The sequence below is a fragment of the Perca flavescens genome, chromosome 11, assembly GCF_004354835.1.
Source record: "Perca flavescens isolate YP-PL-M2 chromosome 11, PFLA_1.0, whole genome shotgun sequence".
In the NCBI taxonomy this organism is placed as follows: domain Eukaryota; kingdom Metazoa; phylum Chordata; class Actinopteri; order Perciformes; family Percidae; genus Perca; species Perca flavescens.
Window position 1 is genome coordinate 4,825,153 of NC_041341.1, and position 12,934 is coordinate 4,838,086.

General features: G+C 39.7%; 1 pseudogene; it reads right to left on the reverse strand.

Moving 5' to 3' along the window:
* Window positions 1–8,449: 8,449 nt before the first annotated feature.
* LOC114564687 (galactose-specific lectin nattectin-like) lies at window positions 8,450–11,864 on the reverse strand (annotated as a pseudogene).
* Between the last annotated feature and the right edge of the window lie 1,070 nt (window positions 11,865–12,934).

Consider the following 12,934-nt stretch of genomic DNA (forward strand, 5'->3'; position numbering starts at 1 on the left):
CCTGAATTTTAAAAGCCACATTAACATAATTAAAAAATCAGCCTATTATCACCTTCAAAATATTTCAAGGGTTAAAGGACTTATGTCTCAGAAGGATCTGGAAAAACTTGTCCATGCTTTTATCTTCAGTAGACTTGACTACTGTAACGGTGTCTTTACAGGTCTCCCTAAAAAATCAGTCAGACAGCTGCAGCTGATTCAGAACGCTGCTGCTCGAGTCCTCACTAAAACCAAGAAAGTGGATCACATCACTCCAGTACTGAAGTCTCTACACTGGCTTCCAATGCCTCAAAGAATTGATTTCAAAATACTTGTACTGGTTTATAAATCACTAAACGGTTTAGGGCCAAAATACATTTCTGATCTGCTACTACATTATGACCCAACCAGACCTCTCAGGTCGTCTGGGACAGGTCTACTTGTTGTCCCCAGAGTCAGAACTAAACAGGGGGAAGCAGCGTTCAGTTTTTATGCTCCACATATCTGGAACAAACTCCCAGAAACCTGTAGGTCCGCTGCAACTCAGTTCTTTTTAATCCAGGCTGAAGACATATCTTTTTAACGGCTCTTTCTTTAAAATTCTTATACTGCACTGTACATTTTATTCTTGTCTTTTAATGATCTTAAATTGTTGTTAATTGTTTTAATGCTTTGAAATTGTTTTTAATTGTTTTCTAACTTTTTTTAATGTTTCATGTTTCATGTAAAGCACTTTGAATTGCCTTGTTGCTGAAATGTGCTATACAAATAAAGCTGCCTTGCCTTGCTCAGTTACAGGGGAATTAACCGTGGCAGTAGTAGGGGCCGCAGAGCTGGGACCAGGAGCGTTGACATTTTGCTCCTGGCGCATCCTCTCATTATCCGCTCTTAACTGTGCAACTAAATCCCTCAACTTCTGTAACTCCTCACCCAGAACTGAGCCCTACTGATACAATGGGGCCAAACAAGAAATTAACAGCAGTTGTGTGTGTGACCGTGGAGCAGAACAGTTATAAATAAAGAGGATGATTATATTCATAATGGTGTTTATTTTTTAAAGAGAAAAGTCTCTGAATTTAACCTCTTAATCTGCACTTGTCCTCCTGCTGTGTCATTATTACAAAGATATGTTCTTTCACTTATTGTTTTCATTTTATTTAAGTTTGAAAGTTAGCTTTTGTTATGTTAAATTATTTCACTTAGTTTCTGATTATTTTGGTTTGTTTAGCCTTTTTCTATTTTACAAATACTGTTTGATTTAAATTGTTGTTCAGGTTTGATTATTTTCATATATGTGTGTGTGTGTGTGTGTGTGTGTGAAGCCATGACGACCAGCAAACACTTTGTAGAAGCTGATTTGATCCAAAGAGGAGAAAGATTTGATCAACCTACCAGCAGCAAAACTCAACCCGGTTCCGTTACAGGAAGGATCGGGTTTGTGACAGGGAGACACTGCAAAAGACAATACACTCTGTAACGCCATTCTAACACAAACAAGGCCTTTAGGTAAAAAACAAACTAGCACACTGCATTACCTGTTGCACAACCGTGACTGCACTGCGGACACAAACGGACCCAAAGAGCGGAAATTTGCCTCCAGCAACAAAGAGGAAGGAGTGTCAAGATGTCAAACCCCCTGCCTATATAGCATGCAGTTACTTCCTGATTGGTCCAGAGAGAATGAGTGTGATTGCAACCACCTGCGATCAATCAACCTGCTACATGAGTGTGCAGGTGAAGAACAGATTTGCTCCTCTACTGCAGGACCCTGGACATAATCTGGATTGCGTCTCATCATCACACAGCAGATATAAAAAGCAGTAAAAACACCAAAATACTCTGTTTTCCCAAAGACATGGTGTCTGACTTGGCCCAAAGAATCCAGGATATTGTAGCAGCACACCCAACTGTGAAGAACATTATACTGCATATAGGGTCAAATGATGTTGTAAAGGAAAAGTCTGAAGTGCTGAATCGTGACTTTATGAATCTGCTGAACACAGTCAGCTCCCTAAACGAAAGGTGTTTATCAGTGGCCCTATACCACCAGTCAGAGGAGGAGCTGAGAGATTCAGCAGACTGCTGGCACTGAACAGATGGCTTTCAAATGCATGTACCAACCATTCATTGATAATTTTAACATTTTCTGGGGCCGCAAACATCTTTTTAAAGCAGTTGGACTCTTCCTTAACAAGCCAGGAGTAAAGCTGTTCACCTCTAGCCTACTTTACTTTCTGCGTCACACATCTGCGCCACACATCTGCTCCCTTGGCCAAGGACACAAGACAAGATGAACCAAAACAAGAGGAAGACGCAACAAAGTGCGGCAGTGAGCCACCACAGCCCCCACATGAGCAAAGACGTGACCATAGGGGACCAAAGAGCGGAGATGAGAAATCTCAACCCCCCTTCTCACCCATCTAACACTCCTCAAACCCCTTTGACAACCACAACGCCTTTGAGGACGCCTCTGAGGATACGTCACTCTCCCCTCTTTCCCCCATCTCCATGTTGGAATTCACTGACCAGATGAAGCAGCTGGTGAATGCTGGAACCCCTTCCTATATATATATATATATATATATATATATATATATATATATTGTCAACAAGGCGTCTTGGTGCTGTCCACGGTGCAAGCTTCAACTATTCAAAATAAAAGCCTGTGTCTGGTCCGATAAGTTTCAGTACGGTGTTTTGGATGTTTTTGAACTAAACAGTACGACAATCATGCTAATGAATAAAATTATTTTTTCAGCAGATGTCTTAGTTACAACACGATGGAGCTAGCAAAGCAGTTTTATGTTCATATGTGTGAGCGGGATTTATTCAGTTTGAGAAATCCATTATTAATTATTAAAGTTTATTTAAATAGGGACAGTTACAAAAACATAGACACGCTTAAACTGTTAACAGGTCTCCCACTTGGCGAGATGTGGCAGTAAAACAGTATGAAACGGTTTATTGAAAATGTGTCTCCATCAGTCATGAATGAAATGTCGGCGAGTTGGAATCCTTGATTTGGAGAGACAAATGGATAAGGAGCTTTCATAAAAAACCCTCCTCCTGAACAATCTGTCCTCCTCACTTCTTAAATTATGGCTACGCCCCTGTGTTCAATACCATCATCAAATTTGTGGATGACACCACCGTAGTTTGACTCATAACAGGCAGCGACGAAAGAGCCTACAGAGAGGAGGTACAACATCTAGCTCAGTGGTGTCAGCATAACAACCTAGACCTTAACAACTAAGATCAAGGAGGTGATGATAGCGTTCAGCCCAACAGGGTGTAGTGAACATCCAGCTCACAGCAGGACATCTACATAGGCCGACTTAAAAAGAAAGCCAGCTGTAAAATAAAGGACCCATCCCACCTGGACACTGCCTGTTCTCACCCCTCCCCTCCGAGAGTGAGTACAGAGCCACAACATGTAAAAAAATGGGCTTCTTCTCCCCCTCCCACCCACCCCACACACACACACACACACACACTTCCAAAGACTGAAAGAACTTGAAACACTGTTTTGCCCAATCGTTTAATGCTGCATTAACCACTTGTTTTAATATTTAAGATACTATTTTGCCTTTATTCATTTTTTTTTTTTTAGTTGGCTTTGTGTTCTGTTTACTTAAGCATGAACAAGATGAATAAATAATGATGATAAAGTTGTAGGGAGGTAAGAAGTCTCCAGCTGTGAGCAGTGTGACAGAGTTGATCCACTGAGGTCATAGGTGTAAACTTCAGGGGGGATGCAGGGGATATGTCTCCCCCCAATACTTAGTATTGTATTTGTCTCCCTCAAAAACTATGAAAAACCCAACCCTGAAAGGAGGTAAAAATACCCATTGAGGGGGCGCAAAACATGTACGTAAATATAGAACTGTGTAACAAGGTCTCATTCTCTAACAGATTAGCTGTTGAGATGGACACGATTCCTTAAAATAAAACACTGTGAAACACATGTGATGTTTTGAATGTGAAGAAAGTTTTGAACAATGAAGGAGAATAATCATTTCCTTTATATAAAGACATTTGCACCATAAATTGTTGCATCAAAATTGACCTTAATGCAGGAAGTGAAGAGTTTGACAGACAATATTTTATTAAGGACGATCCCCAGACCCCCCAGTTATAATGTGTCCCCCTATCAATGTGTAAACCAAACCTCCACCCTTGACTGAGAGGCAGAACCATCATCAGATCCAGAGGTTCAGCAGCTGGATCTATAAAACAACATGTCTGCCCTCTGCTGGAGACCCTGAGCTAACACATCACCGTCTGTCTGTTGGCTTTTAAACAGTGTTGGGGAGGAACTAGTTACATGTACCAGAGTTAATAAAGGTAAATGTAATCTGTTACAGTTACTTGGAAAAGAAATGTGTGGTTAAATTGCAGTTAACTGTAGACATGTTCATGATTACATTGGGAGTTAGATGTGAATATTATCTGTAAAAGGCTAGGCCATATTTTGTTGCTTTGCATGTTTTTCATGTGCACAATATCTTCTCTTGACATTTCCAGCCACAGCTGTTCAGTAAAGTTAGATGCTATTATTCTGATGCTTTGGATTGGTTCTCACCTTTCTGACAGTTAAATCACCTCTCAAGCTGTCTGAGAGTTTCCACTATATGTAGGGTGTGTGACAAAAAGCAGAGGGGGGGCGTTGATCATCCACAACAAAATAAAACATTAAACATTAAATCCCTCTCCTTAAACTATGGATTAATTAAATGCCACTTGGCCGTGAATGCCAAAACACTTCATGAAAATAATCTCAAAATGAAATAGCACAACGTGGTGTAAACATGAAACGCAACGCTTACAAGCCAGAAAGCACAGTTGACAAAATACGTTCACCCACGGGTGGCTTGTGGCCCGGAGGTGAAATGGTTGCCCACAACCACAAGGTTGGTGAATCAATCCCAGGTCATCTGACCATATGTAAAAGAGTCCCTGAGCAAGACACTGAACCCCAAGTGGCTCCCTGGATGCATCCAGTTAAATGCAGTAATAGAATATCGCTACATTGTACTGTGTATATGTGACAATTAAGAATCAAGTTTTATCATTTATGAAATGCTCGTTCGTTCTTTGGGAGTGTTTGTGTCTAAAATTAACTGTCATCGCTGCATTAGGCCGGTTACACACTGCACGCGTCGCACGAGCGTGGCGTTTCTGTTGCGTCTCAGCTGCGTGGATTTTTCTGTGTCCTACACACCAGAAGTGTGTCTGACGCGGCGCTGCTCCTGCTGTTAGGTACAGGGAGGGCTGATCTCGGGACATAGTGCCGACAGATTCAAACTCTGAAAAATCTGTTTATAACAACCTAGTGTAGCTGTAAAGAGCCTATCTAGCCTATCTTATGTTGGACCGTCACTCAGAACACACACTATGTTGTTATCGTAGCCTGTCCTACCATTTATATAGAGCCTACTGATTTGATTAAAGCAAGACAACATCGGCAGTATTGACTGCAAAATATGTTACAGAATATTTTGTTGTGTATGACAGGTGCAATATTTGAAAATATTTTCTCAGAAATTTTGTATTCAGAAATTTTGTACTTTCAAACATCATTCATATCTGCATTTTGTCTAAATGACATATAAAAACTATTCTACTTTGCCTGGAACGCTTCCAACATGGTAGCGTCTCGCGGCAGTGCCGGTTCTTTTTTTTAGCGGAGGGGCAGTTAATCTCTAACCTGTTTTAAAAAGTAGTGTATGCTCGTTACTCGTTACTTTACTTAGTTACCCCCTATGGAAAGTCATCTGGTGATGTTTAGCCAGCTCACAGTCACCTTTTGGTGTTAAACAATATTGCCTGATTTTGGGCAGAACTTTTTAAAAAAATCCTTTCCTAAATATGTAGTTACCCCCTTGGAAAAATACGTTTTTATATATACTGATTTTGGAAGACATAACAGGTATTTCTTTTGTGCTCTTTATTATAAGAAATAATATCAATAGACTCCTTAGGAACAACATGATTACCTCAAAATGGGTCATATGTCTCAAAATAAAACATGCCTCATCTAAATCCCAAAAAATTGCTTGATGTCGATATTGCTTGTGTAAATAAAATCAAATGGCATACTACAGCTTAGAGGCAAAGACATTTTAGCCAAAATAAAATCAAGCACAACTTAAAGCATGACTAACCTCAGAATTCAAAGGCTATGTTAAGTGAATATGCTGGCCCTTCTTCACAGTATGATGGCAGATAAAAAAGAGGATATTAGGCTTAGGCTTGAGCTACGGCATGGGTGGCAGGCAACCTATTCCACATCAGCACAAAATGTGATTATACCTCATCAGGAGAGTTCTTTCAAAACATTTATCTGAAAGTCTGTTTCTTCTGGGGGTAAGCACGAGACCCCCCCAGGCTGAACAGCCTTTCCACAGGTGCACTGGATGGTGTGGCAGTGTTGTATTTCATGAACACAGCTTTCACTCGGGGGAAACGGTTGAGAACTTCTAACTCTGAGCCTGATCTTATGTACTCAAGTACCTCTGAGTCTGCGCTAAAGGACATTGCGTCTTCTTCCTCCTCATCAAAAGAAAAAAAGTCCTTCTCATTGACGCTGCTGTGTGTGGAAACTTCTCCTTTTTATTCTCAGCCGGCTCTGCATCATTGGGTAGAGTTTAGATTCTAGATAGATAGATAGATAGATAGATAGATAGATAGATAGATAGATAGATAGATAGATAGATAGATAGATAGATAGATAGACGGACAGATAGATAGATAGATAGATAGACAGACAGACAGACAGACAGACAGACAGACAGACAGACAGACAGACAGACAGATTATTAGATATTGTCGACTGAATTTACATACACTGGAAATTCGTCTTTGGCACTCTGGTAACATAAAACACATAAAACACAGCTCTCAACACATAAAACGCAGCTCTCAATATAAGTTAAGTTATATAATTACATAAATATTAAAAAAGAATGAATAAATAATACTAGTAAAATCTCAGTTCTGATCATTCTACTCAACATCGCACTGGCAGGTTGGTGAATGAGTGAGTGGGAAGGGGAATTATTTTAGTTTGACTTATAGTTTGCCTGATAGTTAATCATTACTATAGCCTAATTGGGTGGGGAGAAAGCGATGCCATAATCAGAAATATTATCTATATAGGCTATATGTAGGCCAAAGTAATAAATGTGTCCAAAAAGTTACACAAGTTAGACTTCATGTAAAGAAAAACAGGAGAATTACCTTTGAGCAAGTTTGGAGGAAAGTCGGAGGTATGGAACCATTTTAAACAAGTCGTGGGAAGTGACAACATGTGTCGGCTTTGTCGAGTGCATTAAGTGCGGCACGCTTCTTGCCTATGACAGCAAAATAAAAACGGGGACTTGGATGATGAACAGACACATGAAGCAGGATCGCCGTGGCAGAAAAGATGAAAGGACACTGCCTACGTAGCTTATCTGACTAAAAATACCTAAACAATGCTTTGTGCACATCAGGGCAATGTTTATTTTAATTTCAGAACACGCACTGCATCGGTGCGAAATGTAAAAAAAAAAAAAAATACACTGCAACAATCATTTTCACAAGCAGCAATTATCCATCGGACTATTAAATTAACCAAGAAACCCACCGTGGTCTCCACATTCTAGATTGGCAGAAACGTTTTTTGCTTGTTTGGAATCCGACTGGCCAGCGTATTTGAAAAAGTTAAGCAAACTTTGTTGTCAGTTTGACATTTTTCCCTTGACTGAAACAAGGCTATTACTGTTGAAGTGTCTCCCCTCCCTCTGCCCACCCCCTCCGTCTAACCCTGAAAATTCACCTCAAAACTTATAAAAAATGCAAACACAAGATTTTTGTAGAACTTCAATGGGGAATAAAGACTAACAAGACAGATAACAACATTGAACACTACACAAACAGTAATTTATTTTTTTCATTGAGGAGATTCATTTTTCCTGGTGACACAGGAGTTGCCAGATCCAATAAAAAAGGTTCCGGATCCAACGTTGGAGGTGCCGGAACATGTTCCGGCGTGTTCCGGCTCAAATTAAGCCCTGTGTTCGACCCAGGTGAAAAAAAATTCTGTGGGGGTGTTTGGCTCGAGGTCAAGGTGCAAAGGACCCTAGGGTGAAATTACTCCGAACCATCACTTTAAGTAGGGAGGGATGGTTAGGCATCGAAATGTAATGCATGCCCCTACGTTTTTTTTTCTTCTAATAGTTATCATGAAACGAGGACGGGACATAGACTGTTCATGTTACAGCACTTCACTTGGTTTAAAACACTTATTATTTAGGCTATAATTAATATAGGGTCTAGGCTATTGGTGATGTAACATTGATCTCTTTGAGGTGTGTGTGTGGGTGGGTGGGGGGGGTGCATGTTGTCTCCACCGGGGGATAGTTCAACCCCCCAGGGGAAATATTAATGATGTGTCCCTTTTAGAAAACAAAAAAAAGACCAGACACTGTTTATGTGACAATATGTCTTTTATTTTTGAATGCTTAGTTGATTATATAGTAAAAGGAAATCAGATGAATGAAGAACACAACACATCAGTTTTAAGAATAAAAAGGAACCAGTTCATTAAACCAGTGGACTATATGAATTATTAATAGTTATTATGAAGTGTTATTACAGTTGCATTCTCCTCTTGTATCACAGAAAGTTCTGACAAAATATACACTTTTATTTTCTATCTGGACATTTTGGATAAAAAGATCATCACCACTCATGTCTGGTAGGTTTACCTTTGGACAGAGTCAGTCTAGCTGTTTCCAGTCTTTATGCTAAGCTAGGCTAGCTGTTTCCCCTGTTTCCAATCTTTATGCTAAGCTAAGCTAATGTCTGCTTCAGGGAACTTCATATTTAGCGTACGCTAAAATGTAAAAGATGTATTCAAATGTTTCCTGTATTTCATTTTGTGTTATTTACTGTAGATTAAAAGTCCAAATAATGATTAGTTTTTGTCCAGCTCAGTGAGCCAGTTTCTGTCTATTTTTAAACCCAAATGTGAACTGTTCCCTAACTCTTCAGATAATAAACAAGTGAAAGTGAGTCATCTGTCAGCAGAGAGCTGTTTCTGTCTGCTGAACAAACTGAAAGTGAATCAATGATAGAGATTATAGATGAGCTGGAGAGGCATCATGATGGTGTGGTAGAGTTACACACACAGGTTCTTGGAGCAGACAAAAGAAGCCTGGTTGGTACAAGACAAGTCGTTCCAGTTTGCTGTAGAGAGAGTTTACAACCAATGTAAATGATTACATTAACTTTTATATTTGAAAGTGCAACATACAACATGATGTTTTAAATATTTTTTACCTCCACCCCCGTTCATCGTAAGACAGAACTCATTTCCACCGAAGTTGTTAGGCTCCCCCCTTATTCCAGCTTGCGTAGTCAAATTTGGATCCATCAGACCAGAACCACGTAAACACCTGGAGGAGAAAGATTGTTTTAATGTCAAAGTGAAATCAAGAGTTTTTGTTGTAATACTCATTCAGGCCAAAAGACTTCTTATTTTCTACAACAACCCATGAGACCCAACACATTCTCATCAACAGGTTTGTAAGATATTGTATGAAAACGTATGATAATTATGTAAGAAATCCTACGAAATTAGTCGACCGTCTGCGGTCACATGACAGTTAAATTTAGCTGAGAAAAGGTGACAGTGAGCCGGGTACTGTGCATCATGCAGCGACGACAGTTACATTTAGACACCAAAACAACTAGTTAAGATCAGGATTCAGGACATGAACACTCGTTTACAGGCTGATAGTCTTTTGTTTTCTTCTTCACTTCTTCAGGACATGAACTCTGCTCCCAGGCTTCAGAGCCCTGTGTTTTAGGAGCCAAAGATCCCCCCCATCCTCCTCCCTATGAGGATCTTCATGCTCTTATACAGCAGCAGTCAATGTGCTGCTGACAGTAATAAAGATGTGGAATACATACAGATTACAGAGCTTTACTTTTCACAGCTATATGTACGAATGCTTCATAGAACAGGCTGAGAGACAGGTGACATCACTTCCTGTGTGATGATAAAAGTCTCACCTTCAGTGCGTCGGTGCCTCCGATCCAGGCAGTTGTCTGTGCACCGGTCGCTTGGAAAATCTGTTTTTTGATGAATCCATGTTCTGCATCTGAGTGGATGGAAGCCAGATTCCCACCAGCAGCGATGCAGAAGGTCTAATGGAGACAATATCATCAGTTTAAAACATTTAGAAAGAAACTAAAACATAATCACATTATTAACAGATCTCAGGGCAGTTTTATAGTCACCTGGAACATTTTTATACTTTTAATCAGTAGTGGAAGAAGTATTCAGATCCTTTACTTAATACTAATACCACACTGTGAAAATACTCTGTTACAGTAAATCTTCTGCAATGAAAATGTTACTTAAATAAAAGTATGTAAGTATCATTGGTATTAACGGTTGTTCATGTCTCTGAAGAGTTTGAGCATTTTATTAATTATGTGGTATTAGTAGTTTTACTGCAGTAAAGTATTACAGTACATTGGTATTAAGCATACATGTGTTATGATGGATGGAACTGCTGTACCTCTGCATCAGACCAGGTCTTTGTCTGGATGTAGAAAGCGAAACAGCGAGAGTCTAACTGAGTCCAACCAGGAGGGCAGCAAGGTGCACCCTGTATGAACAAATAAGCCAAAAACAATCAGACTAGTTTATATTTATGATTATTCATTTACTGATTGTTCCTCCTCTGTGCTGTGGAGATAGAGCTGGCAATGCAAGACTACAATCAGAGCAACCCAACGAGTCAGAGATACTGTTCTGACCTGTTTATTATAAGTTACACAAGACTTTAACAGCCTCTAACTCAGCCAGTTAAGAGCTACATTTAGCTTTACATGTTATATGAATATGGTCCCTGGAGCACAAGTTTTATCAGCCCACAGTTTTCAATGCACATTAAAGAGTGCACCTATTATTAACAAACCTTTAAAAATTAAAAGCTGTGTATAATAACAGAACATTTATTTTTACTGTATCTACACACCAAATTTCCAATAATAATTATTTTACTTATTTTAGTGATTTATTTCTTAAGAGTGTACTTACATATGCAGTCAACAGTCCGCTGGACAAACAGAGCAACAAAGCTAATGGAAAGACTGATGTCATCTGTGGAAAGAAGTTAAACAAAGTCAACATACATCAGACAAGGAAAGAATGTCAGACAATGAATGACTGCAACTGATCATTAATGAGTCATTTATCAAATTAAAGTATCCAGATTAGTTAATAGTGTATTATGAAATATAGATATGGTTTAATATTTGATAGATTATTCATTGTCATCCGCTGACTGCAACTCTGATTGCCCAGGGGCATCTTTACCAGACGTCTAACTGGGGGATCCCGAGGTGTTCCCAGGCCAGGTTGGAGATATAATCCCTCCACCTAGTCCTGGGTCTTCCCCGAGGCCTCCTCCCAGCTGGACGTGCCTGGAACACCTCCCTAGGGAGGCGCCCAGGGGGCATCCTTACCAGATGGCCAAACCACCTCAATGAGCTCCAGTCATTACCCAGCCTTCATGACCATAGGTGAGGGTAGAAACTCAAACAGGCTGGTAGATCGAGAACTTTGCCTTTTGGCTCAGAACACACAAATTGTGTATGTAATAGTGCCCCCGCTGAGCTGATTCTCCAGTCAACCTCCTGCTCTGTTGTCCCTTCACTCAGAAACAAGTCTAGAGGAACTTAAACTGCTGCACTTGGGGAAAGGACTCATTCCCTCCCCCAAAAATGTCCTCTCGATGCAGTCAAGATTATTTATTAATAAAAATAAAATAGATGAAATTGTGATAATACATTGAAATATAAATACCTTTGCTGAGGTGGTGATTGGCTGACACAAAGGAGAAGAACAAGCTGATGACTGTCACTGAAAGAAAATGTCACAGATCTGAATAGCATTAAACACTCAATAATAACAAATTAGGTCAAACTTCACCTGATTTACATCATTAATGCATTCACTACCTGCACTCATTTGTATCTTTACTCAACAGAATAAACTCTGCAATCTAGCATAAACAACATTTATACATTTTTCAGGCAAATCTTTCTTTCAATGATAATGATAATACAATGTGAAAACGTCCATTAAACTCACATCAGTAATCTTTGTACTGCCTGGTTTGGTTTGGTTTGGAGGGAAAAGAGAGTCACTTATATACCTTAGAAAGGGGAGTGGTCTTAATCATGATTGACAGTTCATGCAATGACGCAGGTAAAGACTTGATATTTAACAAGGTGTTAAAGTCAGGGTCAGTGATAGGCCTGGCAAACTAGATTCCTTTTAAGGATTCAGGTTATTCTGAGTCACTCACTAAACTGATCCGGGTTGTGCGAGTCACTTGAGTCACTTGAGTCAGTATTGCTAAATCCTAGTCCTACTTGCCACCTCATGTAGCTGCCCACAGGAGAGACATTTGGTCATGGGAAAGAAAGCATTTTGAGCCAGACTTTTTATTTATTGTCTAAACTTAGTGTAGCCTAAGCAATATATTAGCTTTTAATGTAGACATAGAAACAGGAACGGAGAAATGCCCGCAGTGATATGCTACATCTATACACCAAACCTATAATCTATTTTCATGTTATTTCAGAAATGAATGAATGGTGTCCCATGGTCTGCGAGGCAAGCTTACAATGATTTGTCTGCTCAACCTAACTGCATTTTAATATACTAAATTTATACACCAAACCTACTGTAGGCCTAGACTACGTGCAGAACATTGTATGTTATTTCAGAAGTGAAAGGATGGCTTTTGTTGTGGATTTTCTTTTCACCCTGACTCGAGGAGAGACTTCACTCACTCTACAGGTCCACTCATGACAACATAGCTGGCTGATTCACGAGACTGACTGACTGACTCGTGGACTCAAGAGTCCCATGGTCTGCGAGCTTGCAATG